Genomic DNA, 26,844 nt, shown 5'->3' on the forward strand with positions numbered 1-26,844 from the left:
CACACAAGAACCTTAGACTTTTCCAGAGAGTTTGTAGAGGTGCCACACTACCTGTGTGTGAGTGTTATGTGTTCAGGCCCTTGCAAAGACTCGTGTAGGACCCTCCATTCTGGTTATGATGTAATCAATCTTCAGCATTGATTGACACCCCTGAAAAGAAGATCCTGATGGCCATTGGTATAATAAGTAACAATAAACAAGTAAACAAAGATATCAAATATAGTTTCTTTCTTTCAGTCAATAGTACAGAGAACAGAAGCTGGAAAAAAAAATAGATCTACTGAGAACCTTTCCTGTTTGCCTCTGAAAACATCCTCCAGGGACCTCTGCCAGCATTTATGATGTCTTATCTGGATCCTTTCTTTATTGTGTTCTAGAATGTTCTTTCAAGACAAGCAATGTACATAAATTCCACAAGCTTCCGAGATTATACTTTTGAAAATATAATCTGAGTTATTTAATAAGTTTTAGCCATGACACACAGCATCAGATCTAAGATACCCAGATTTTAACCACAGTTTACGGCTGTATTTTCAGCACCTGCTTTTAAAGATCATAAAGAAAAATAGTTTTATATCCCCAAACCATTATTTATGATTCTGGAACCTGACGTTGAGAATGAAATGTAATGAACAAATACCAAGAATACAGTGTGACTAGTTAGGCACAAAAGCTACACAAAATCAAATTAAGTTAGAAATTACATATACTTTGGTTTCATGCAACGGACTCTACATTTTTTACACCATAGTAGATAGTAACTGTTTACACGTTATAACTTTGGAACATGTCTGATTATTACTATTATTTTTGCAGTGATTAAAATCAAAGGCAGGAGAGTTCACATTTGAGCCAAGCGCTCTGGATGTCAGTCCGATTATCACCTGAGTCAACCTGGTTCTGTGGAATTTAAAGACCGCCACACTTTCATTTGCTTAGAATTTTGAATTTTAGAGAGCGCAGTGTTCCTTTGACAATTGCGGTCCTGATCCTCCTTCCAGATCTCCTGCCTATTTTTTTTTTTATGAACATACGCTAAAAATAACAAGTCAGTGGAAATTTAGTCCCATGCCACGATGTGTAGGCAAAACTTGTTTAATTTCTCAGTAGTTAGTTGGCTATCTCTGTGTCCTTTAAACCCTGTAATGGTTAGTGGTTCCAAGTGTGGGGATAACTCTTTCTGCTCCTGTCATTCCTCTAACTTTTTAGCAAGTAAAATTTGAGACTCGTATTTGGAATTTTATTTTGGTTAATGATTAGTATCCTGTAAAGAAGAAGCGTGACATATGGTGTAAAATTTTGCTGTTCTATTTTTTTAAGATCTTTTTATAGACGGCCCCCCATCACGTGTTTTCCTAATCACTTTTCCTCCAGGAGTGAGTTGATTCTTTGCCACCAGAGGGCAGTATAAAAATTGATTTAGTTAATAAACATAATGTCGCTTTTTTTTTTTTTTTTTTTGGTACACCATTGTTGTAGGTACCACGTTGACTAGCAGATATAGAGGCTTTCTTTTCAGCCATAAAGGAAATACATAACTCTGACTGAAGATTGTTGCCATGCAGTTATAGGCTATAATTTAAATTGTTCCTTTTTCGTGCCCTAGTGTTAAAATGATCACACTATACAAAATGTTATCCAGTCATGTAGGCCTTGAAAGTCACAGTTTTAGAAACACTTTGTCTTATTCAGTTATGGATCCTTTTTTTTTTTGAGAAAGGAAGACTATTTGATTTGATGGATCTTGGCTACATTTCATTGCGTATATTCTTATTTGGCACATTGATAACATTTTACTAAAAAAAAAAAATTCTTGTGTTATTAGCTGCTTCCCGATATTATTGAAAAGTCAGAGTTGGAAACTATATGGTTCAGTGAGTAAAATAATTTGGAGGCTAACACACGTATTTTTGGTTTACTTAATATAGTCAATGTTCAGTTAGTTTCCTGTGAGGTATAAAAATGTACTGAATTAGCTTGCCAACTTGAAAGTCTCTAATTTTCAAAAGAGGATACAATTCTTGATGGCTAAAAATGTTAAAATTCTCTAATGGCACTATACATATCTATAATTAATTAGGTATCTGGTAAGCTGGCACAAAACACTTTTAAGAATTAGTTAGGCTCCTCGTTTGTGCTATCTTAACCTACCTTTTATTTATTTTTATGCATTTAAATTCATTGATATGAAAGTTATAAATATATTTATCATAGTCAGCCCTCCATCCCCAAACACTACCCCCTCAACTCAGCCTTATGAATACTTAATTACTAGATTTGAAAGTGTTACTGTCTGGTTAAAAATGCAAGGCTTACGATATTGAATGTGCAATTTTGAAGAAATGAGGAATGCCATTTGTTCTTATTAAGCTGGGATTTGAATGTTTGAGGAAAGCATTGAGGGAGGCATTTCTTCAGAAATTGAAGTAATAACCCTCATTTGTAGTGTTGAAAATATTATTTTTACACAATGCCGATTCTTTATAAATAAACATAGGAGCCCATGTTTGCAAGGGATATATTTGCTTTATGTGCCTACTGATAAATTATTGGCGTTTTTTGTTTGTTGGATGTCTTTGTTTGTTTGTTTGTTTTGTGTTTTGTGTTTTGTGTTTTCTGATCTTTCACTCTATGGGGAATCGTATGTAACCAAAGAAACACAACAAAATTAGAAATAAACCTCATTGGTTTCTAGATGGCATACTATTATCTTACGATGGGGGGGTTGATGAGCAGATTTAAGATTTCCAATATATAAGACTTTTTAATGACATGGTTCATTCTTTACAAATAAGAAAATGAAAGAGATCATGAGACACCCTTCTCCCCTGAAATTCTGTATGTGCATTCAGAAAGTACAGACGGCAAAAGTAAGCAGTGGAGACACTTGAAGCTGGAATCTGTGTCACAGTCCCTGTGGATGGCCGACAGTAGCGATGCATGCTTGGATATATTTGTATCCGCAATTATTTTGTTGTGAGAATTGACTTAGGACAGAATTTTGAGGCTGTCTCGAAGATAGCTCTCACTTATTTTGGCCATGCTCTGCTTTTTAAGTGTAATTGGCACTAGAAATAAAACAGCTCTCAATAATTACATTGTGTAGATGAAATTTTTGTGATATTTTTTTTTCCTGTGGAGTCAAATCAGTACTGAGGTTTCACTCTCACAGACTCTGAAAATGAAGCTTTCAGGTCAGGAGTGGAGATGCAGGAGCCATTGGCAGGGCTCACTGTTCTCAGAGATTTCCTAGCGATGCAGCAGGCCAGGGTCCTAATGATACTTTTGAGAATTATAATTGCTTTGTACCCAAGTGGGAAAGAAGCATTTTTAAAATATCATTTTTGAAACTTGATTTTCTAGTCCTTTTTCAGTAACTGATATACTAATAAATTTGTTTTCAAAGGGAATATCCCCCATATGTATTTGAATTATTAGTTAAAAATTAGTATTAGTAAAAAGACAGAAAATTAAAATTTACCTTCTAGTTGTATTTGGGTGGTTGTATATAAAGACATCAGTAGTTGTAAATACGCTGAGCAAGTATGCTGTAGTATAGAATGCTACACATAGGTATTTTGTGAAATTTTCTTCATCTTACCTCTGGGTTTCTATGATGGGTTTCCAGGCGATCCTGATGGAGGCGTGGCCTAATAGTCAAATCTCAGGTGGTGTTCTTCAGGCCATTGTTTCAGGGAAGAGAGCATTGGGCCTCGGGAGTGATTGTGAGATTTGTACTCATTCATTTCATTGGGTTTTGAAAGGCTTGGAGAATTTCTGGTTCTTCTCACTAAATCTTAACCTGTTTGAAGACTTGTTTCCATGCTCAAAAATATAAGCATCTAATCCTTTTCTTGAGATTTGAATTAAGAGATTTTATTTTGCAAAAGCGAATAACTGACAACTTATACTACAACTCCCAAAAACAGTTCAAAGAGAGGCTTAGATAATTTTAAGTTAAGATTTAAATACATCTTAAATAAACGGATAGAAAAACATACCTTCTGAATTAACCTTTTAAGTATAGCTGTAAATGAGACAAAAATGCAAACCTAAAATTACAATATTTCATTTATTGTACACGTTTTAGCAATAACAGCACTTTATTTTTATTTTAATTTACCCTGATGGTTCTGAAATTTTATGTGTTTAGATTCTGTTCATTGTCTGCAATAATGAAATCGTTTCATTGTGAAGGTATGTCATGACTTCATGTTCATCCTAACTTAAAATACACAACTGTTAACAAAAGAAATGAATATATAATTATAGTAAATTCTAACTGCAATTCAGTTATTCTTAAAATGTGTGCCAAATTGTCAGAGGTGATACTTGTTCTCATTCATTTTCTTTATTCCAGTATTAATATGATACAAGGACAGAATCAAATTTCACCAGTACAATGCAAAACATTGTTCTAAATAAAGGTGCTGTATTTTAATTGATTGTATTTAAATACCATTCATCCAGCATCAATTAAACTTTTAATTTAGTGTTTTCCTTTCAATCTGAAAATTATACCACAAACTATACACTGAATTTTAGTAAGCAATGTGCTTAATTTAACAGAAAATAAATAGATAATTTTTAAAATACACATATTTTAAATGATAAAACTAGTTTTTATTTGGATTTACTGAACTAGAAACACTTACTGAAAGTATATATTTAAAGGACAGTTATTATTTTATTATATACACATGTTTTAATTAAGATAATTATAATATATTCTTTGACATTAATGCTAATAAAAACTTATTAATGTCCTTCTATCCATATGAGACACTTATTTTCTGTATGTGTTAATATTTACATATATATATACATACATACATACATACATACATACATACATAGGCTCTAGTTTTCTTCCAATAATATAGCATCAACACAATATTATATGGAGACTGGCAGAAAGCACAGCACAGTATAATCCAGCAAGTGTTACTGTTGAGTGGGTCAGATGGTTAAATTCTGTTATTGCCCAATAGAATCTTCGGTCCATTTTTAAGTCAGAATGAGAGTAAATGAAGCCTGTTCCTTCCATAACCTTTTAAAATTTTCCTATGACTTTTGTTGCTCACCTTAGAAAATGTCTACGTAGAGTATTGATCTTGTCACCATAGGATAGCATTGCCTCTGCGACATTTGCATTGTTTGAGAAATAACACTTTCTTGTCACTTCTTTCTAGAAACTATAAATAGATGTTACCTGGGAATCCATCTATTTCTATGGTCTCCCATAAGATGTCTTTTGTCACCTAGGATGTTGGATTTGAAAGAAGTCATACTGGAATAGAAACAATTCAAAATATCTGTTACTAGTATGGTCCTCAATGCATGAGTTAATTTAGGATTCCACATTCATCTTCAAAGTCAGTCTTTCGGGCTCCTTTTAGCTTCTTACATGTCTTACAGTTAAAGATTTTCATAGGACTTATAAACATTACCAAATTCTTGTAAGAAGACAAATACATGCTTATTCTTTATGTTGTTGTCTTCTCTTCTTCCTCTTCTTCTCCCTCCTCTTCTTCCTCCTCCTCCTCTTCTTCTCTTTCTGTTGTTGCTTTGTATTTTTTTTCCTTTGTGAATGAGGATATCACCACCACCCCATATGGGACTCAACAGTGCATATGCGTCTTGCCAAAAAATAAAATTGTTTACTTGACATCCCTACAGTAATGGCATTTTGATGAAAAAATTAGCGTTGCAGTTGTCTCTGGGGCTATACTGTGAATATGTCTTTGCAAGGATGGATGTAGTGGTGCATATATTTAATCCCAGTACTGGGAAGGCCAAGAAAGAAAAGTGGAGAGTTGGAGGCCAGCCTAGACTACATAGCAAGTTTGAGGCTAGTGTGGACTATGAGTAAGACGCTGTCTTAAAACAAGGAAGGATTTTTCCACTGGCATGAGACGGTAGAGTAAACAAGATGTGTGCACGTGAATGCATGTGTGTATGTGCCTGTGCAAGTGTGTGTGCATGTATGTGTTATGCGTACCTGTGTGTGCGCGCATGTATGTGTGTATGCATATGCATGTATGTATGTGCACACCTGTGCATGTGTGTGTGCCTGTGCATGTCTGTGTGTGTGTGTATATATATATATATGTGTGTGTGTATGTGTGTGTATGTGTGTGCCTGTGCATGTGTGTGTGTACATGCACATGACTGTGGTTTTCCAGAACTCTTATTTAATATTGCTCTTGAACGCCATATTGCAGAGTAGCTAAAAACTTGACACTATAGTGCTCTGTTTTACTTGCACGGTTAATGTAATGAGCCTAGATGATCAAGAAATTGAGTTTCTCAGATATTAGGGCCATTTTTGACAGCAGTTCTGGAAGCAAATTGACCTTTGTTTCTTAGTTGAAGCTGAAACTGTCAGTAGCAAATAGACCAATGCGTCATTGCATGTGATTCGACAAGGGATTCTATCTAAAAAGGCATAGGAATAGAAAAGGGGCATCACTACATCTACTAGAATGCCACCCGCATTCATGAGTGGAGGATTGTCTCTCTCCTTACTCTCAGTTTGTTCCCAGCATATATCACAATGTCTAGCACTCAGTAGAAACATCACCGTTCTAAGCAGGCTATACAGATTAATGTATTTAATACTAATATAACCCTATAAATTAGGTACTGTGTTAATCATGTACTTAAAAAGAAACTTGAGTTTATAGAAGATGTTAATTAGCCCGCTGGAGGGCACACGGCTGCTTATGAATATGGAATTTGAACCCAGTCATGGTGGTTTAAAAGATTTCACCTTCCGTCATTGCCACACGATTCCTTGTTAGGGAGTGAGGCCTCTCAAAATTCCAGTGACTTTGCTTGCTTGAATTCTTGTTCATAACTGACTGAACAGTGATAATATTTTTACCTTATGCTGGCTAGTTATTTAAATAAGTAGCGAGAGTACAGGACAGTTTTTAAAGTTAGTTGATTTAAATTGCCCTCTGAAAAGTATTTATTAATTCATGAGAGAGCCAGGAAATGCCAAGAATGACAACATTGAAGCAAACGTCTCATTTCTAGATTTGGTAGCCATTTGAAGGTGTTCTCAAATTATGAGTCTTTCTATAGTAAACATTGACAGTTGTGTGATTCAATATTAGTGATCTCAAAGCCTACTTGAGTTGGAAGTTATTAATAGAATTATAAGGTAAAATTAAATAAACAATAATTATAATTGACAATAAAAATATTGTCATTTAATATCATATAGTAAATGAAATGTCATGAATCCTCACTTAAGCTGTAATTAAACATGTATCCATCACTTTAACTGAGAATGGCATATAACACTTTTGTTTAAATAGTATTTTTGCACTTTTTCTATGTTAACAGTATGTTCAAGAATATTATCGTATTTTATGTGTGTTACAAACAAAGATATATTGTATTCCTTGCAGACAGCAAAGAAATTTAGGATTCACATATGAATCTCTCTTCTGAAAATGGCTGGACAGATTGCTTTTTTTTTTTCATTGCAATTTGAATTTTTAGCTATTTTTTAAGTGAAACAAAATACATTTTTTCTTTATCTACAAATATATCAGTAAACTTAGCAATAATTGTCAGGAGTCATTTCGTATTTGTTAGTGATTAGTTAGTATCCTAAACATTTGTTAGGGTTCTCAACAGTACAAACTGGTTAGTGTAAGCCATAGGAGCAGTAGAAGCCTCTTTGCTCAAGGGCAACTAGCTTTTTATTGAGTGTTTCTGGTATTAGGTATACTGTGTGACCCCCTGGGACACACTGCTGAGGTCCCTGTTCCCAAGGTGTTCCCTTTGTGGACATAGGCAGGAGGAGTCTGCAGAGTGACAGGAGTGGGGGTGTTTGGGGGGGGTAAGTGCAGAATTCACAACACACACAAGGTGGCCTGCCCCGGGAACCGTCATAGAATCCTCCTGTACTACGTTGTGAGCTAGGACCTCAGCAAATGGAGAGAAGTCAGCAAGGCGGGGCAGAAATGGAGCCTGAGGCAAGTGTGCAGAGATGTGTGGAGACTAAAATCCTTACAGGCCACGACCGGAGAACCATAAAGGCTCTCAGAGGCAAAATCCAGACCCTGGGCTCTCAAGAACAAGCCGCTGAGAGAGTCTTGTCAACCCTGGGAGCTCTTTAAAGAGCACCTTTAAATCAGAGCATGGTGGCTCATGCCTGAAATCCTAGTACCTGGGAAGGTGTGGCAAGAAGGTTACCCTGCATTTAAGGATAGCCTGTGCTATCCTTATGTGGTGAATTTGCTACCCTTATGTGGTGAATTCCACATCAGCATGGACCACAGTATGACAGCCTATTTCAAAAACAAATCCACTAATACAAACAAACAAACAAACAAACAAAAAGCAAAGCAAAGAAGTAGATGCTTTTAATAGCCCCGCTTTTAAGAAGAAATAAAACAGTCTTTTTTACATTCTCTCCTTCATAACTTATTTTCTTTTTCGGATGACATCCCTATGGGGAACATTGCCTGCCCGAATTCAGAGCACTGAAGCTCTTCTCACTGCAGGGTTTGGTCCTGATAAAATGATTGTCAGTAGAAAATATTGTCAGCAGAAGACACACTTAGTGCCCCTCACCTCCCAGATGTCATAGCCTGGTGACACAGGCCGCAGGAGAGTGTCCATTCTTTGCCTTTGTGATCGCGTGGTGGTCACGTGGTTGCCATTCCCTACTGATGCCTGGCATCATGAGACAGGATAAGCCTGGAAGAAGATCAAAATTGAAAGTATGTTATACATTTGGAAAATCACAAGTCAAGCCATCATAGCTCAGGGCCGGTCTGTGAACTCAGTGGCCTATTTCCCAGAGCTGCCTCCATTCTAGGATGGGGGAAGCAAGGAGCCTTTGGTTCACAACATTCAACCTCGATATGATTAGTGGTCTTGATATGTTCTACTGCTGTAGAATTATATTTGACTTTTTAAAAATTTTATTCTCATACCATTAGTATTTAAGATGGGGTGATTACGTGAAATCAAAAATCATAGTACTAAAAACCACATACCGTGTCTAGGTCCTAAAAGCCAGTGTACTGCAACATCACCACTTCCTGATGCTGCTCTTTTATTTCTGGAGAGGCCAGGGTTTCAGCCTGGATTTCTCTTACCTCATCAGCCAAGTGCCTGAGTGGTCCATCTGAGGACCCTTGGAATGTTGGGTCCTTGGTGTGCACTATTACCCGGGGAACTGAAATTTCAACAAATCATTTACTGGGGAATCTAGTCCCTTGTCTTGCAGATGATGCTACTTCGTTAAGCTAAGAAGGGACCCAGCTCAAGTTCCAGTCACTGTATTCTGTGTTCAAGTGCAGGCCCTCTCTTCGCTGTCATTCCTCTGTCGCATGGCTCAGCCTGGGGTCTGACCTTGTTCTGAGTGTCAGACAAGTAGGAGACTGGACATCTCCTTTAACTCCTTAAAGCCAGAACATGGACTCCAGGATTTAGAGATGACACCTCCAACCCCCTAACTCCACACCCACCCCTCCAGACAGAGTAGAGAAAAGAATCCGCCGTAGAAAACCCTGTTTACAGCTGCTGCAAGCCTTTGCTACAGTGTAGCCTCCTGTTTCTCTCATCCAGCACCAGGACTGAGACTGAAAACCCCAGATAAAACGTAAAGTGCCTTGTAATTCTACGAAGTGGTTGCTATTATAATTAGTTCATGTCTTACCTTCCCAGTCTCCTTAGCTTTCCTTTGAATTAACATAGATAATGGATTAACTACACCCCGCTATCAGGTACCAGGGGTTTTATCGCTAAAAAAACTATAGGGTTTGAATGAAAAAAAAATAGTAACTTTATTTTCATAATGCATAATAACATGCCTTTGGTGTTTGTAATAAAATGAACAGATATTCTTCTCTGATGGTTTATACTCTCATGTATTCATTGTATAGGCCTCTGGAAAAGTTGAATTGTCCTGTGCGGTTTAGTTTGTGCTCAGGTTATACCAACACTGTGGATTGGACTTTCATGTTTTATAAAATAGAAAATATTTTATGAAATGTAAAATAAAATATTTTCCTTTATTTTCAAAAAGTTGAGCCTAGGCCCTATACACATAATAAAGGGTCTAGGGAGGGGTGTGTGTGTGTGTGTGTGTGTGTGTGTGTGTGTGTGTGTGTAAGCCAAGGGAGGTTGTCAGATGTTCTGTTTCATCTCTGCCTTATTCCTTGAGATAGGGTTTCTCACCAGCCTGGAGCTGGACTGGTGTCCAGTTAATCCCAGTCCACCTCCCAACAGTGCCTGGGATTGTACCCACATCCATGGCCCTGCCCATCTTATTACATGTGTGATGAGGATTTGAACTCAGATCTTAAAGCTTAAGGTGCAGATGCTCTTACCTGCTGAGCCATTTCTTTAGCACCCAGATTTAAGACTTTTTAAAAGCAAAATTGAAGAGACTTTTAATACACTTTTCCCCCTTGAGTCTCATGGTGGCCTATGAACCTAATGTAGCGATGATTTCCTTCGGTACAGACAGCCAAATCAGAGGCTGGGCAAAATACTTCAGGAATTTGAGAATGTATTGAGTTGAAATGAATTATATATAGAAGTCATACGTTTTTTTAAAGTAGGCTTTGCAAGAAGCTGGGGGAGAGGTAGAGATTTGTACCATGAATGGACTTTGGTAACCTTGGCAAATCCACAGACAGACGTAATATTGACTAATTGCTTTCAGTTGCTGACAAAGTGTTCTGAAATAATTGGGTAATTATTGGCAGAGAATGGGTGTCGGCGCCCCAGAGAAATGGGATTTACCACAAGGTTGAAACTGCTTGGTTGTAGAGGCCAAGGTTATATCCAAGGACATGGAGACTAGTGTCAAGTGGACTAATGGTGTCAGCGTACAGAGAGGGATCTAGCAGATACAAGAGAGGGGCATGAGATGTAGGTCGTTTGACCAGAGTACTTACCAGCATGCATGAGGCTTTGGGTTGAGATCAAGGCGATTTGTGCCAGCACCAGGCAGGGAGGCAGAGCCATGGGGGACAGATGTCATGTTTGAAGTCATCTTCAGGTGTCAGGTGTTGGTGGCCTGAGAGCTGACTCAGCATTTAAGAGCCCCTGCTGCTCTTTAGGGGGGACCCCTGTTGGTTGCCAGCACTCAGGATGCTTCAGAGCTGCTGTACCTCCAGTCCTAGGAGATCCAGTGTGCTCGTCTGCCTTCCATGGGCACCAGGCGTGCAGCACATGGTACACAAACACACACGCAGGCAAGCATATACACCGAAAATAAAAATAAATCATAAGTCTTTTATTTTTAAAGAGTAAGTTCTGGTAGTGTTATTTTTAAAAAAAGATTCAATTTTATGATTTTGTACCTTGCTTGTGTAATTTTATTCTGCATGTAAGTATGCAACACGTGGTGGTGTGTGTGTAATTTTATTCTGCATGTAAGTATGCAACATGTGGTGGTAGTGGTGGTGGTGGTGTGTGTGTGTGTGTGTGTGTGTATGTCTGGTCACTCATGTAATAAGCTGGGCTTAGATATGGATGTTCCTGTGACCCCAGCACTGTTGGGAGGTGGCTGGGACTGACTGGACACTGGCCCCACTCCAGGCTCAGTGAGAAACCCTATCTCAAGGAATAAGGCAGAGAATGATGGAGCAGGACACCTGTGGCTTACATAGACACACACACACACACACACCACAGAGATACAATAAAGGGTTTAGGTGTGTGTGTGTGTGTGTGTGTGTGTGTGTGTGTGTGTGTGTGTGTGTTACCTTATTTCGTGTAGGAAGTCATGATATTAGGAATTAGACCAAGAGCATAAAGGGAGAAAAATCTCAAATTCACATGAGAAGTTGGCAATTACTAGGTATCAGGGATGAAGCAACCGGCGGAAGGCCACTAGAAGGGTCCAGTGTCAGAGAACTAGGCCAGAAGCTATGTCAAGAGGAGGGTTTTCATTTTGACTGAGCAACTTAACACAGGAGCTGTAGGAAGAGAGCTATGTCACATGTAATGTAGTTTGCATGTGAAGGCAGAAAGTGTTAATTTAAGTGTCTTCTAGAAGAATGCTAGCACAAGAACCCAGTGTCAGGAGGTGAGGAGGAAAGATGGAGCAAAGGAGGGAGACAGGAAAGGGTGGGTCTAAAGAGAATCTGTAACTCTGCAATGGGAGAGATCTCTGTTTCTCTCTCTCTCTTTCTCTCTCTCTCTCTCTCTCTCTCTCTCTCTCTCTCTCTCTCTTTCTCTATCCCCCCCCCCGTGTGTGTGTGTGTGTGTGTGTGTGTGTGTGTGTGTGTGTGTATCTTACTGGATGTAGAACCCACAGACATGCTAGATGCATATTCTACCGTGGAACTACATCCTCAGCTCTCTGTTTTTTTTTTTCATTTTCATTTCTTCATTTTTAAATGGCTCTAATTATATACATGTAATCAGTTTTCAAAAGTCTTGCTTTTCTTTTCAATTTTCCAATTCTTACTTTAGAAATTATATGTTTTACTTGATGTATATGAATGTGTTTGCCTGGTGCCTATGGAGGTAAGAACAGAGCTTTAGATACCCTGGAACTGGAGTTAGGGATGGTTGTAAGCTGCCATGTGGGTTCTAAGAATCAGATCCAGGATGTCTGGAGGAACAGCCAGTGCTCTGCGTCTCTGATAATCTGTCTCTCCAGCCCCTCAAATTGTTACTTTTTAAAAACATGATTATTAAATTGACTTTGGGAGCCACGAATGAAATATTTCCAGCGTGTGGAGGCTATGATAGAACATAGACTATATAATGTGCTATAATCAGCAGAGGAACACCATTCTGTATACAATTTCATTTCAGTTTTTAATGCACATTTGATATTTCAAAGATGTATCTTTATAGCACCTTTTTACCAGATAAATATTACCATAGCTTAAAATGGTTTGGTGTAGAAGTACCCAAATCCAGAATTGTATGTCTTCAAGATCTGTAAAAAAAAAAAAAAATCTGGTTATTTCAGTAGAAATAACTGAGAGTTGTCTGATTTACACAATGGAGGAAAATACGCCAAGTCACAGAGCGGGCATGTATAAAATATTTAGACTTAAACAGAGAGAAAAACTAAAGCCTTCTTGTGTTCACTGTGAAAATTCCGCACTGTTTGGATGATGGATGACTTTCTCATCTCGTGGAACTGACTAACACAATTTTATACAACCTTATCCTATGGCTCACAAACTATCTAGAATTCTTCTGCAGCTTAGATAACAGCGCATGCTCCCTGAGCCAATCACGCTTAGATCCCTCTCTTCCCCCTTCCCATTCCCTTCTTTCCTGTTTTGGATGGCTTTTACTTTTATTATTTACTTTTCATTATTATTTTAGGGTTTTATATTCATAATTTTAAGAAGACAGTTTGACAGACTTTTTTTTTAGTCAATGCCCATTTTGAAAGAACATTCCCTGCAGTGGAAATGGAGTCCCATGGACCGATTTCTGCCTTTCCCTCCCTTCTTTCCTTCCTTCTTTCCTTCCTTCTTTCCTTCCTTCCTTCCTTCCTTCCTTCTTCTCCCTCCCTCCCTCCTTCCCTCTCTCTCTCCCTCTCTTCCTTTCTTCCAGAACTGAGATATGTAAGACAATGCCCAGACCGAGATCTTAGTGAGAAAAATGTATTACTTACTCAACAGTGGTGCTCAACTGAGTTAGCTGATTAGCAATCTATTGGTGAAAGAACACAGAACTCCCTGTCCTAGGGGAGCTTAGACTCCAGCTCTGGGATTAGATAAGACAGTGGTACTCATACCAGCAGTAATCAGCCACTAGAATGGGAGGGCATCAGAGCATGGGAATTGAGTAGACAATACCGTGGAGAGACATGAGGATCTGGGATGTCATCTTTGCACAAGGTCTGAGGATGTCACCTTTGATCCACAAAATGAGAATGGGTAGTGCAGGCAAGGATCCAGTGACATGGTATTCAGAGTAGGAGGAGTCAAGTGTGTCCTAACCTGTAATGGAGTATCATCTTGGTCCTGTTACAGATCAGGAAGTGGTCAGTGAGTGTGTGAGGGAGGCAGAGGATGCTATGAACCAGGGTGGGGGAGCTGGGAGGGTCTAGAACTTGGAAGACATTGAAGACTTTGATGAGCTTTGTTTTAAATGGAGTAGTATGGCCCCAGTGGATCTGAAAGATTCCTGTGGCTCCTGGGTAGGACTTGAATGGCTATCTTCCTGCTAGAAGTTACGACCTGACAGGTTACTCTGGGTAGCATCACACAGAGTGAGTGTGATCAAGGTGTGTGAGGGGACGATGACCAAGTAGTATTTGAGAAAGCTGGGGCTCGGCTAGGGAGAGGAGGGAAGACAAGCAGAGCCGTTCTACAAGGTGGCGAATGATTGAGTGTTAGAAAGGGGATAGGGTTGAGGGAACTCTTTGTAGAGATAATTCAGCTGTTTAATGTGAACCTAGTAGAAAGTAAGTTTGACATCAGTGGTCCCAAACATCGAACTGAGTATATGAACTTGTCCGATAACCAAGGGAGTGCCCCTGCAGTAGCACAGTACCACAAACATTGGTGACTCTGGGCTCTGAAATGCGCCTGTTGTGGATGTTGCCTGTGCCACTGCCTGGGATGAGGTGTGGTGAGTTCTCACCTGTGAAATGATGTTAGACTAGGTGCTCTCCTATGCTCTGCTTGCTTGCCTTCTAAAAATAACCTTTACCTCCAATAAAACAAATATCATTGCTATTTTAAATGTACATAGCCTGTGCTTCTCCATCATTGTAACACACTGGTTTGTATAGAATTGTTTGCAGCCTTACTGGAAAAGGCCTTTTTGGGTGGGCTTTACTACCACCATTTTCAGCCTGTCCTACCTGGGTCTACATTACGTACATAGCATTCCTAACATACACACACACATGCATACATACTATATGACATATACATTTATTTATATATGTATAACATATATTTATATATAAATATATAGACATATTCCTATTGTACAATATAGTGAACACTATATTATATATAGTAATGGCCTTCATTTAGATAAAAAAAATCTTGTTTCTTTTAGACTGCCATTTCTTTCTCCATATATATATATACACACACACATATATATTATATGACATGTGTATTTATATATGTATTATGTATTTATTTATATATAAGTATATATTATGTACATGTTTCCACTGTACAATATAGTGAACACAATAATAATGCCCTTCATGTAGATAAAAAATCTCCTTATTTCTTTTAGACTGCCATTTCTTTCTCTTTCCTCTTTATATCACCTATGGGAGATATATGTTAGGTTGGAATTGACCCAGGCACTCATGTCAGAGCATGATATTTGCGGGGGAGGCTCTGGTTTCCCCCTTGCTTCTCACAGTCTCCCAGGCAGGGCTATTCTCCATGGTCGTCAGTGCTGTGTGGAAGCTGGTCTAACCCGCCCCAGCATGTGTTCCTAACAACAGAGCTAGTGACCAGCATTAAGAAGCCACCACCTGGCACAGGGCACATCCTCTATCCTCACTATGTCCCAGCAGAAGTTCCCCAGCTGCTAGGCCAACGCTGCAGCTACAAACTGTTCACCCACGCTGCTGTTTTGTAGCCAGCCGTATGTTGGCCCTTTGGATAAGCATGAATATTCAAACACTTCATTAATAAAGAAGACTTCCTCAGAAACAGCGCTTTGTTGTGTTGTGTTTCGAGAGCCATGATGACCACCCGCAATGGCACGGTGTTGCTTAGGAGGCCCCGTCATCAAGTCTTGCATCTTCAGTCACAGGAGGTAGTTTCTTTGGTCGTAACTTTCCTTCTTGGCCTTGGAGAGTTTGGAGGACATTCCCTGGTGCTCCCCTCTGTGGAGGAGCCTCCTGAATCGAGAGGTCACCAGACCCTCCATCAGGTCCGTGGTGGGTGTGTGAAGATACCAGGCTGCAGGGGAGGCAGTGGTAGGTAACTTTAGATCCCATGGGAAATTAAGTGGGGCAGACTGTGATCTAATTATTCTTTAAGGGAAAGAGTCTTATCATTTATTTTTATCATGCTAAAGAATTTCTTGGAAAAAAATCTATTTTGAACAATTTTGTGAATGATAGTTTCAGAATTTATTTCTCCGCGCATTAATTCAGAATAAAGGGGCTGCCCGGCAAATATGGAGTCTTTGGCATCGTGTGGAGCTTCGCTTGCTAGCTGTCAGCCTTAACGCACAAAGACCCAAAACAGCAGGCATTAATTTGTGACCATGCTTTAGCCAGTGTGGTTTCTGCCTGACGCCTGCCTTGTTGTGCCCGTCTTTGCTCTCGACTTTTCGGTGCACATAAAATGCAAGGAATAATTTTGAGGAAAGTCAAGAACCCTTCAGTCAACCAACAAGAAACTTATGATTTATTGCTTTCAGCTGAGGCTTAGGAAGGCTGTTTTTGCTATCCACATACCAGTAAGGAATGATAACGGTGGTTCTAAACCTTCCTGATGATACAGCCGCTTGATACAGTTTCCTGTGTTGTGGTGACCATTACCTTTGTTGTTGCTTCATTACTGTAATTTTGCTGCTGTTATGACTCGTAATGTAAATACGTGACCTCTGTGAAAGGGCAGTTTGACCCCCAAAGGGGTTACGACTCACGATTTGAGAACCACTAACTTATAATGAGTTTTTCTGTGAATGCAATGTGGTCAACATGGTTTTAAATTAGCCATGTTAACTTTGCCTTCATATATGCCTTTAGGTGCTCAGATAGCATTGCAGCACAAACATTCTGTGTAAATTTTGGGTGCTGTTTATCATGGTTTAGTTTGAGACCCATAGGATCTTGAGTAGGTGAGAGAATGAATTTCACTACATGTATGCTATTGAGAAATATTGTTAGCAGTATGGTATCCGCTTAATTTCACTACTTTTAAGAATTTGCGGCAAAATCTGTATGCAGTACACATCCATTTCTATAGAAAAGTCTTGTAACATCTAACTAAATTTATAGATGCATTAGCCAAAAAGAGTTATTTACCATATATGTATTCTAAGACATGCGCTTTTCATAGTGCTGAAAATTAACCCGTGGCCAGCCGTGTGCGTAGCAAACACAAACTGGCTACCCCATCCCTATCTCACATCAACTAACTCTGTTAGTTTTGGATAGGTTGAAATATTTTCATCTGTATTTCGTCAGTGTATTATGTTAATATTAAAATTCTATCGGTAGGAAATGTTTTCCAGTTTGCTCAAGGGTTTCGTTAAATTTTGTGAAATATGTTGGTGAAAACTGTGGTTATTTTCCCCCATTTTTTTTTTCTGTTAAGCATGGATTATATGCAGTTGATCATAAGGATCCAGTGTGTACCTTTCAGTATCCTTAAACGTTACCATGGCTGTGAATGTGAGACAGGAGCCCCTTCTCATGGGGGAACGTTGCCTTATGGTTGTATTATGCTGTCGACTGGTGCTTGCATGGACACTGGGGTAAAATAAGAGGAAGGGCTTGGGATGCAGAGCAGTAATTGGAAAGAGGGAAATAAATCCTCCCCTTTCTGGTGCTTCACCGATTCCCAATGTTCCAGGTAAAGTGCACCTGCTGGGAGGCTGAGGAGAACAGGTACAGGCTAGCATCCCATTAATTTCAGAGGAATGGCAGTGGGCTGCATCTACCCAGCAGGTGGTCCGAGCTGCAGGAAGAGATGGTCTGCAGGCAGGGGATAGACCCGAGAAGACGGAGCTGAGATAGTGTGTCCTCGAAACCAGGGGCAGTGAAGTGCGGTTAGCATTTCTCCGGATAAGCTTGCATTATACGTCTCTCTGAATTCCTAATGGCGCTCCGCATTTCTGTAGTATTTGAAGCCACACTAGAATTATGCCAGCATATGCTAAATTTATGCGATGAGTTTCAGTAATATAAGCTGAGACTTCCTGAAGTGATTTTTAAGATGTAGCAGACTGTGAGGCACCCTGATAAAGGACTCGGTTTTGACGACAATCATGAGGTATATGGTGTGATGTCAAAATCCTGTCTTCCGATTGACACAACAATCCATAATTTATAGATTGCCTTAAAAATTAAAAGACAAAGTCAATTATAACTAATTATGATGCTACCTGTGCTTGAGAAGTTACTGTATCCTCTGGGATAAAGGAAGAAATGTTCTTGTCAGTCAGGAATCTTTAGCTACAGTTTCCTGGTTCTATCTTAAGAATTTCTCAGTTTCGTTTCGTGAGAATCCTAAGCCTCCGGAAGCCTGCAACCATGCTATTTTTAGAAATAACCGTAGTAGCTCCTCTCCATCAGTCCACACTTGTTCCTATTCTGAACTCCGTATCTGTGCCAAATCTTCAGAGAGATTACTGGAAGTTTGGCTCTCTGACTGCTGAATCAGTCAGAAATGAATTTTGAAGTCTGCCGGTGAAAATCATAACGATAAACCGAGTTACCGCACACTGCACCCGTGCTATCCCCTTTGGTACTGCTTGTCGACTCCCAATAGGAACTGAGAATCCTAAATACTGCATGCTTACTAATTTTTTATTTATCATTTGTGATGGGTGTATTTTTTTTAATTGGACCAAAAGCCAAATTGTCTGCAGATGATACCTCAAAGCCAGGTGTTTTGTCTTCTCAAGGAAAGAATGGGCAGAGAGCCTCGTATTTTCTAACCTTTGATGTCCTACAGAGGACACACTTTCCTACTAAGGAAGGGTAGTTATTAGAAGGAAGGCAGTTCCTTCTTTATGTAAACATCGTAGACAACATCATGACTTTACAGATTAGAAGCCCCAGATCCATCAACTACTGTGTCTTTCCTTGTATTTGCTTTGATTAACAGTTTGTATACGCCTCTGCAGTACCATTGTCCTGAGCTGTGAACTGGCCACAGTGTGTGTGTGTGTGTGTGTGTGTGTGTGTGTGTGTGTGTGTGTGTGTGTAGTATGGACTTCTTGCATAAAATAAAAAGAACGCTCTGAGTAACATTAAGAGGATATGAAGTCAAAGGCAGGAGGCAGCACACGAGTTGTTTGAGTAACGTCATAAAGTGTTACCATTCTGTGTGTGCTGGATTTCATCTTGTTGGGAGGCTCTGCAAAGGATGACCTAGTACATGGTCCAATGACAGCAACTCCCTGTAAGAATTCAGAACATGCCTCGTGCTGAATAAAACGGGATTGTAAAAATCCTCTCAGAACGACATCCGAAATAGCATTAAAACGCAATTTCCTTTGGTGAGGCTTTAAGGCACTCCTATGAAAAGTGATAGCACTCTGAGCGAGACTGTGTCAGCATTATGGGATGGATGTTGTGTTGCTCATAACTGACACTAATCCATTAAGGGTGTGAGGGTCATTTATTTTCCTCATGAAGTCATTAAATACCATTATTGATTTCTGTTCAGTCAGTTAGATTATACCTCTGCTTTATGGTCATTATATACATTAACACTGTCCTGATTTCATGCACCTTAAACAATAGAGATTATCACATTTGGAGTTTAAAATAAAGAAATAGCGTATATGACTAGACTTGAAGTAAAGCCAATTATGGAAAATTCTATAGTTGGTTCATTAATGCAGAATTAATTATGTTGATGTAGAATTTTAAATATTAATAAAACTGGAATGAGTGCCCATCTTAGATCTCCCCACTCTGACTTTTATCTTAATAACTACTTATACTTCCTTCATTCTGGTGCTTGGTACATGGGTATATTGCTCTTCCATTTTTTAATTTTTCACACTGGGGAGGGAAACAAAGACATCCTTACATGATGCTCTCTTATAGAAACATAAACATTAGTGACTAATCTTGGCTATATTATCCATTTTATGCTAAATGACTTCTTGAAATTATATGGAATGGTGTGTCTGCATCGTTTGTTAAAATAACCAGTGTCAAAAGATACAAAACCACTAAGAATTGTGTGTGTGTGTGTGGTGGTGGTGGGGGTTGTTTTGTTTTTGAAGGTATGTTTTAACACTGCAAGGAATTCATTCATTAGTCTTTCTGCTTTGGCTTTGTTTTGAATTATTTCCCTTAGCCTTTCCTTTTGGAATTTGGGTAGAAATTAGCAGTATCCAACAGTGACATGTGGAGGTTAGATGAGGAGAGAGCTTCCTACGGCAACTCTGGAGGCTGTGCAGTAGGGACCAAGAGGAAGCACGTTCATTACAGCAGCCTCCTCAGAGCTGTGTGCTAAGCACTTTTCCATAGGCTTCTCGTGGTCCTCATTGACGGAAACCTGAGCAGAGCCGTGATCTTAATGAGTGATGACAAGCCCTTTGCCTGTCAGACAGACGTTCCCGCCCTCGTCCTTTAAGACAAAAACTTAATGGAGGATGCTCAGATGGACGAGCTCTCTGATGATACCCCTTAAGTGCTCACCCTTTTCCGATGTGAACATTCAGAGAGCCGTGATGCTGCAAGGGGCAGCATTTAATACCGTCTTCCTCATAATGCCTGAATAATTTTCCAGAGTCTGATCGTTGCAGCTGCAGTGAACATGGTTATTTGTTTATTCTTCACCTTAGTCCTGGTGGAATGCTGACCCAGCTCATCTTCAGGGCTCCTGGGGAAAGCGATTTCATATTCATAGCTCTGGTGGGTTCTTTCAAACAAACAGAAAACTGAAGCGAGCGATAGCCACTTTCAGAACAGAGACATGGGGGGAGCCAGTTCTGTAGTTGCCTTTTAAACTCGAGCCCCCAAATGATTTTATTAATGAAGAATTGATGTAAAAAAAAATAAAGACGGTCTTAACATATTTTTAATGGATATCTGTGAGAGGGAAGGCCAAAGCCTAGGCTGTCGTGGTGAATTATAGAATGTTTTCGGAGATTTCCCTCTGGTGACGTTGCTCATTATGTTAAACAGCCCGGCTTCTAAGCTACTGTAGTTTCCGTTTTATGTGTATTGGCCTTCATTTGCTGAAATGCTTCAAGTTCACAGTACTAAAGTCATTTTGAAAACGGGATGTAATTACAAAGGTATCTTATGCTTACCAACAGCTTTTTTGGATCAATTTAATTATCATTACTTGTGGATACTGTAAATTGAATATCCCTTCCCTAATTACATTAAACTCAGGGGTTAGCTGCTTAAACATCTAAATGAGGAAAGTTCATCCTTTGCTATAAATAGGAGAATTGTTCTCTTATTTAGGCTGACCTTAGAAGCTGAGCATTCTGCATGATATTGTCAGGTGAGTGTTATAAAGACAGTCCGTAATGAGATCTCTAATGAGGAGCTAAGGTATAATGGCCTTTGGAAAAAGTTAATTTATTCAGCATTTCCTTACTGCGTGGCAGAATGAAAGTTTGTGTGTCCAGACCCTTTTTTAAAGGGCCACTCACAGACTGCTCCGTTTACTTCTGTCTGCCAGTAGTTTGAAGTGGTTTAATATTACTGTTCCAGCTTAATGGAAACCAGCATTAAAGCAGTGGGTTCGTCCTGCCCTTTTAAATAGAGCTAATTTATTTAGGGCCTTGGACTGTTGTTTTTCTGTTTCCATCTTCCCTCCCTCTCTTCTACACAACTGATACACAGGAATTTATTCAAGCCATTTACAGAGTACATTTTTTTTTTTGTTTTTGTTTTAGAGTACATTTTTCTGAAGGGGGAAAATAAACTGTAGAGTCTTCAAAACAGCAAGTGTGGCGATGTGTGGAGGTGTGCACGTGTGTGCCTGTGAGCGTATGTGTGCATGTGTGTGCACGCATGTGTGTACGCCAGTGGCGCGTATGTGTGCCTATGGCATGAGTGCCCGTGCATGTGCATCTGCACACGAACCTGTGAGTGTGTGTGCATGTGTGTGCGCGCATGTGTGTGCACATGTGTTCGTGTGTATGTCTGTGTGTGTTCGCTGCTGTTGAGGAGAATCAGCCATTCTTTGTTTGTTTGCACCTTGGGTCAGTATTCCTTGTCTGCATCGTAAGACGATGGCTCCAGAGAGAGACTGGATTGATCTCTGCTCGCTGCCATCATTGTCACTCTTGGAGCCATTCATAGCTACTTGCTTTTATTTACTTTGTTTTCTTTCCCAGCTTGCAGGTTCATTAAAAGTCTGTTGGGGTACTCACAATTGAAAATTTTTAAATATAGCCATGACTACTTATTTTCACAATATATGCGCTTTGCCATTTATCATAAATCAAAAACCAAAACGAACAAACAAAACAGAAACAAAAACCTTCAGGGTAGAACAAATGGAGGCTACATGTAACATAATTCCTGAGAATATCGCAAGAGGTTTTATTCTGTAGCTAAGAGGCAGCTAAAATCATTAGTAAGTACTGGCCAATCTGGAGACTTGCATCAAAACACATCCTGTTATCTTTCCTGGATTTCTCTAAGAGTGGTATTGTATTCTACAGTAATAAAATAATAATAATAAATAGACTGTAGACTACAACATCAAGTAATTGAGAAATGTTTGGGGGCTCTTCATTTTCCTAATCAATTTCACCGAATAATCAAAGCATGGTGGGACCTATTTAAAAATCATAAACGACCCTTAATCCTGGGAACATACTTTTTGAGAACTAAATTGCAGAGAATTTGAATTAGAAATTATATGAGCCTTTGAAAACGTGACACCTCATACAATGCTCCCATGGTCGGAAGTAGGTCAGTATTCCTGCAAGAGGCGGGAGTCTTAAATCAACAAGCCCTGACCTCTGGGGTTATACTTGTCATATTAGAGGACTGCCCACAGGCAGCAGAACTCTAAACCCAGGCAGCATCTTTAAGCTTCTGCTAGAGTTAGACTCCATTACCAGTTCATTAGTGGTCTGGTTTTATTCCATTTTATCGAAATAGGCAATCCCAAGTAGACATTTAAACGGAGATGTGTGTAGATTAGATAGTAACTCTAGAGAGCCTTACCCGTTGACTCCTCCAGGAAGAGAATCTTTAAGGATACCGCTTACCAGTCCCGGAGTAATGAGAATGGAAACGCAACTTCAGGAAGGGAAAGAGGCGGCAGCCATGTAGGCATCCGTGCGTGTAATGTCTTTTCTTTTTCACAGTTAGGTGGGGTTCGTGTGTTGGAGGTGGCATCGGTGTTAGCGTGTATGACATGTCCTAGTCTGAGAGTTGGGGTTCTCAGCCCGGAATTCAGTTGCCGACTCACGCAGTGTGTTTCTATAACATCAAGTAGGTCTCCCAAATGTGTTTTTGGCTGATGATCATTGACGCACGTTAAATTTAGCAGAAATTAAGACCTATTAGGAAAACTGATCACTGCTTCTCCTCCCCCTTGAGAACTCTGTGTGCACTGTGGGCTATTTATGCCTCTCCCCATGCCCAGTGTCGTGAGCTCACCTCACCTCTCTAAACATCCCTCCCTGAGATGGTACCAAACGGGCAACATCTTGCTAGAAACACTGCTTCCATTAGCTTTTCCTGTGGCTTCCTGTGCGCTCTTAAATTTCATTAAAAAGTATCTTATTAAAAGATGTTCTTATTATACTGGATCTTGGTGCAGTTCACAGGGCGACCTGTAAGACTGCGTCCCTACAAATGGGGCCAATTAGGCAAGCTTCCTCAGAACTCTAAGGAGCGTTGTATTCACTGGCATTCAGCATTTACCTGAGCTTGTAGGCGCTCAGTCGTATAAATCTGGCTGAAGCCTGGAAGTGGTGGCATGGACGTAGTTTTAACTTTCTGTGGTCCCTGTCCTCAAGGTGCTGAAACAATGATCAGACTGAAGTAATCCGACTTGCTAATGAAATTGTTCCTGTGGCCTCAGAGAGCCAGTGGAGGACTGGGTTAGTCAAGCTGATCTGAGCAAATGTCCTTAAAACTGGAGGTTAAAGAACTCGGCCATTGTGTTCAGGGACATAAAGCTTTTGTTAAAGCCTCCCTTCCAAAAGACCCATGGACATTTCATTTCTGTAAATAGCCGAAGTGTGGGCCCCACAACCAATACTCAAGGGAGTTACAAGGAATGATTTTTTTTTCAATATCATAGGACTAATGAGGAGACCTCATGGTATCTATTACTGGGAAGTCTGTTATTGAGAAGCTGCCCACCCTCATGAGGGTGTGCCCCATGGCTTAACTGACATTGTTAAGACAAAAAAAAAAGTAAAAATAATAATAATAATAATAATAAAAAAAAAAAACAGCAAAGCTGTAATTAAGAAAAGTTGCCAGAGCCAGGTGATGATAGTGGTACACACCTTTAATCCAGAGGCAGCTGGATCTCTATGAGTTGGAGACCAGCCTGGTCTGCATGGTGAGTCCCAGGATCCAGGGCTAAGAGAAAGGGGTGGGAGGCGAGGGAGGGAGAGATCGAGGGAGAGAGAATGTGTGTGCTAGCTTCTCTGACTCTTATCTCATCTCTGATTCCCATTGGCAAGTCATAACAAGAAAATAGTGCAAACTAAAAAGCGTGGGTGGCATCAGCTTCATCTGCATGATGGCACCCTAAGTGTCCCCTACCAAGAAGTTCTAGTAATTGTTCTCCTCGATGCACCAAGGCCACTGGTGGTGGCGTCTGCCATTTAACAGAGTTTATTGTCTGCAAACTGTTAAGTGTAACCACTGTCGAGATTCTCAGACCTCCAAATTCTCTTCTCCAAATATATGTATTTCTTTAAAACCTTCACGGGCCCTAATCACATGAAATGTATAAACACAGGGTAGCAGATATATTTGTTTGCGTATGTGTGTTTGCAAAGAGGAACTGTCTCCATTGTGGATTTTTCAAATAGCAAAGATGTTGCAACCCAGGAGAGGAAACTAGTGCTTGAAATAGTGCTAGAAAAAGCCCCTTATATATATGACTCTGGTTTGCATGGCCACCAAAATATCGTTCTGAAGTTTCTGACGATGTCCTGGTCTCTCCTAAAGCTGCTGGAGGAATCACAGGAGTCAGAAATAAAACTAAGTAGTCAAGACACAATAAAATAAGACTGAGTAAATTTAGGAGTTAACCAATGAATTACTCAGTAAGTAGATACTGAAGGATCATGGTCCAAAGACCATCTTCGAGAAGTATTACCAGCTGTATTAAAAGACACAAGAGCCTACTCAGTCATGGCTTACTTTGAACTCACCTGTGCTGTAAGTCTGTCTGTCTTGGGTTGTATTGATATTTGACTTTCCATATTCCCTAGTCCCAACCATACCATTGTATGTTTTTTTAACTAGAAGCCAAAAGGTAAACTACTGCAATCTTAAATAATTCTTATTTGTGCCTGTTTGCTGCTTTTTCTTCCTTTTTTTCCTCTTCCTGGCATCTAAAATATTGCTTAGCTGGAAACTGTACTGTGGGATTCTAGAATAGAAAGGAAATGGACTAAAAGGCAAAGGAGCAATCGGGATTCACTTATCTCTCTACATTTGTAGTTAGGTGCATCAATTGATTGAAGTTAATACAATAGCCATATTCAATAGTGAGCATCACTTGAAAGATCTCAAAAAGGGAAGGGCAATAAATAGATAAAGATGGTGTTTTTAATGTATTTGTTTAAATTGTTGCTTTAGACCTAAGTACTCTCTAGTAATTGTTAAAAGAATTAAGAATTCTCCTTCTATTAAAGAGAAGGAGGTAGGCTTGCACACATAGTACATTTCTATTTGATGTGTGTGCATTGTGCACTTGAATGGAATGTTAGGAAGGAGCACATCCTAAGTGATAACATACATGTTTTCCTGTGAGTGGAAGTGGGGAGCTTTTCTTTATCTATTTCATCTTGATTTCATGGACTTTAACTTTGCTACGTAGATGAGTGAGTAGCATTCACGTACACAGATAGGAAAGCTTTGTGCTATGAACACGAGAGGATTTGGTGCACGCCACTCAGGTAGGTTAAGCCTAGCAATCAGTTGTTGTGGTTGGGCCCCGAGAGCTCAGTCATGCAGGCATCTTTAGGTCAAGAGGCACACTAAACTCCACATTATCCTGATAATCAGCATAGAACCTATCAGTAATGAGAGAGTGGAAGAAGTGTAAAATGGAGAAAGAATAACCCAAAGTTTGAAAGAGGTGTTAACATGTAAAAACAGCTAAAGAGCTGTCAGGTAGAGAGGTTTTGTGTAACACTGGGTTACACTAATCATCCCATACCATTGGTTTGATCAGCACCATCTTGGGTTCATTAGCAGAACGTTCCTCTAGATTTTCTGAATACCAAGCAGGCCATATAATTAGTGGGGCTTCCGCAAGAGCGAGTCGGGTTGTGTTTTGTAGTGTTTGTTCTCTCATAAGCTAATTTTAATTAAATTGATTTAGCTACGTAGTAAACAGGATCACACTGGAAGGCCCATCCTGAACCACTGTGGTCTTTCAACCCTTTGTGTTTCTTTGTCCCGACTCTTACACTTTGATCTGTTTTTGCAGTTGGCCCCTAAGCTCACATCGCTTTAGCCATCTTAGATACTGTTTGTGAGAGTTAGCAGATGCAGCTGGTCCACTTGCCATCCTCCCACATGGTCATATGACTTTTTAACTTAAAGGCTAAGTGTGCGCTGCCAGCTGTGTCTTCCTGTGCAAACTTTTGTTCTTTGCTTCTTTTGCTAGAACAAACCCTTAAGGTTCATAGATACATTACAAGGGAAGTGTGGTTTTCTTGCAATCTTTACGCATTAAAAATCCCCTTGCACCCCTTCCTACAAATGTTTATGGATATCTTTCGTCTGAAGCTGGTTTGTTTCTCCCTAAGAGGGTCTTCTGCTTTTATAACAAAGTTAAACAACTCAATTGCTAATTTCCGTATACAAACCAAAGGAGGTGACTCTTTGCCCAAGTATTCTTGTCACTTTCGTGAGACAGGCCACTCTTAAGAGCCCACAGATGTCTGGAACTCAGCCGTAGCATAGACTGGCCTCCAGCTCACAAGCCTTCCCCGAAGGCTGCGGTGACAAGCGTGTGCCATTTCACACTTGGATTTCAGTTG

The 26,844-nt window shown here is 39.7% G+C and overlaps 1 protein-coding gene across 2 annotated transcripts in view; it reads left to right on the plus strand.

Annotated features, from left to right (window-relative positions):
• Positions 1 to 26,844, plus strand: part of Tenm3 (teneurin transmembrane protein 3) — a 445,726-nt gene that overhangs the window by 142,840 nt on the left and 276,042 nt on the right. The gene's annotated exons all lie outside the window — the stretch shown is intronic.

Source organism: Grammomys surdaster, unplaced genomic scaffold (genome assembly GCF_004785775.1).
Source record: "Grammomys surdaster isolate TR1022 unplaced genomic scaffold, NIH_TR_1.0 126178, whole genome shotgun sequence".
NCBI lineage: Eukaryota > Metazoa > Chordata > Mammalia > Rodentia > Muridae > Grammomys > Grammomys surdaster.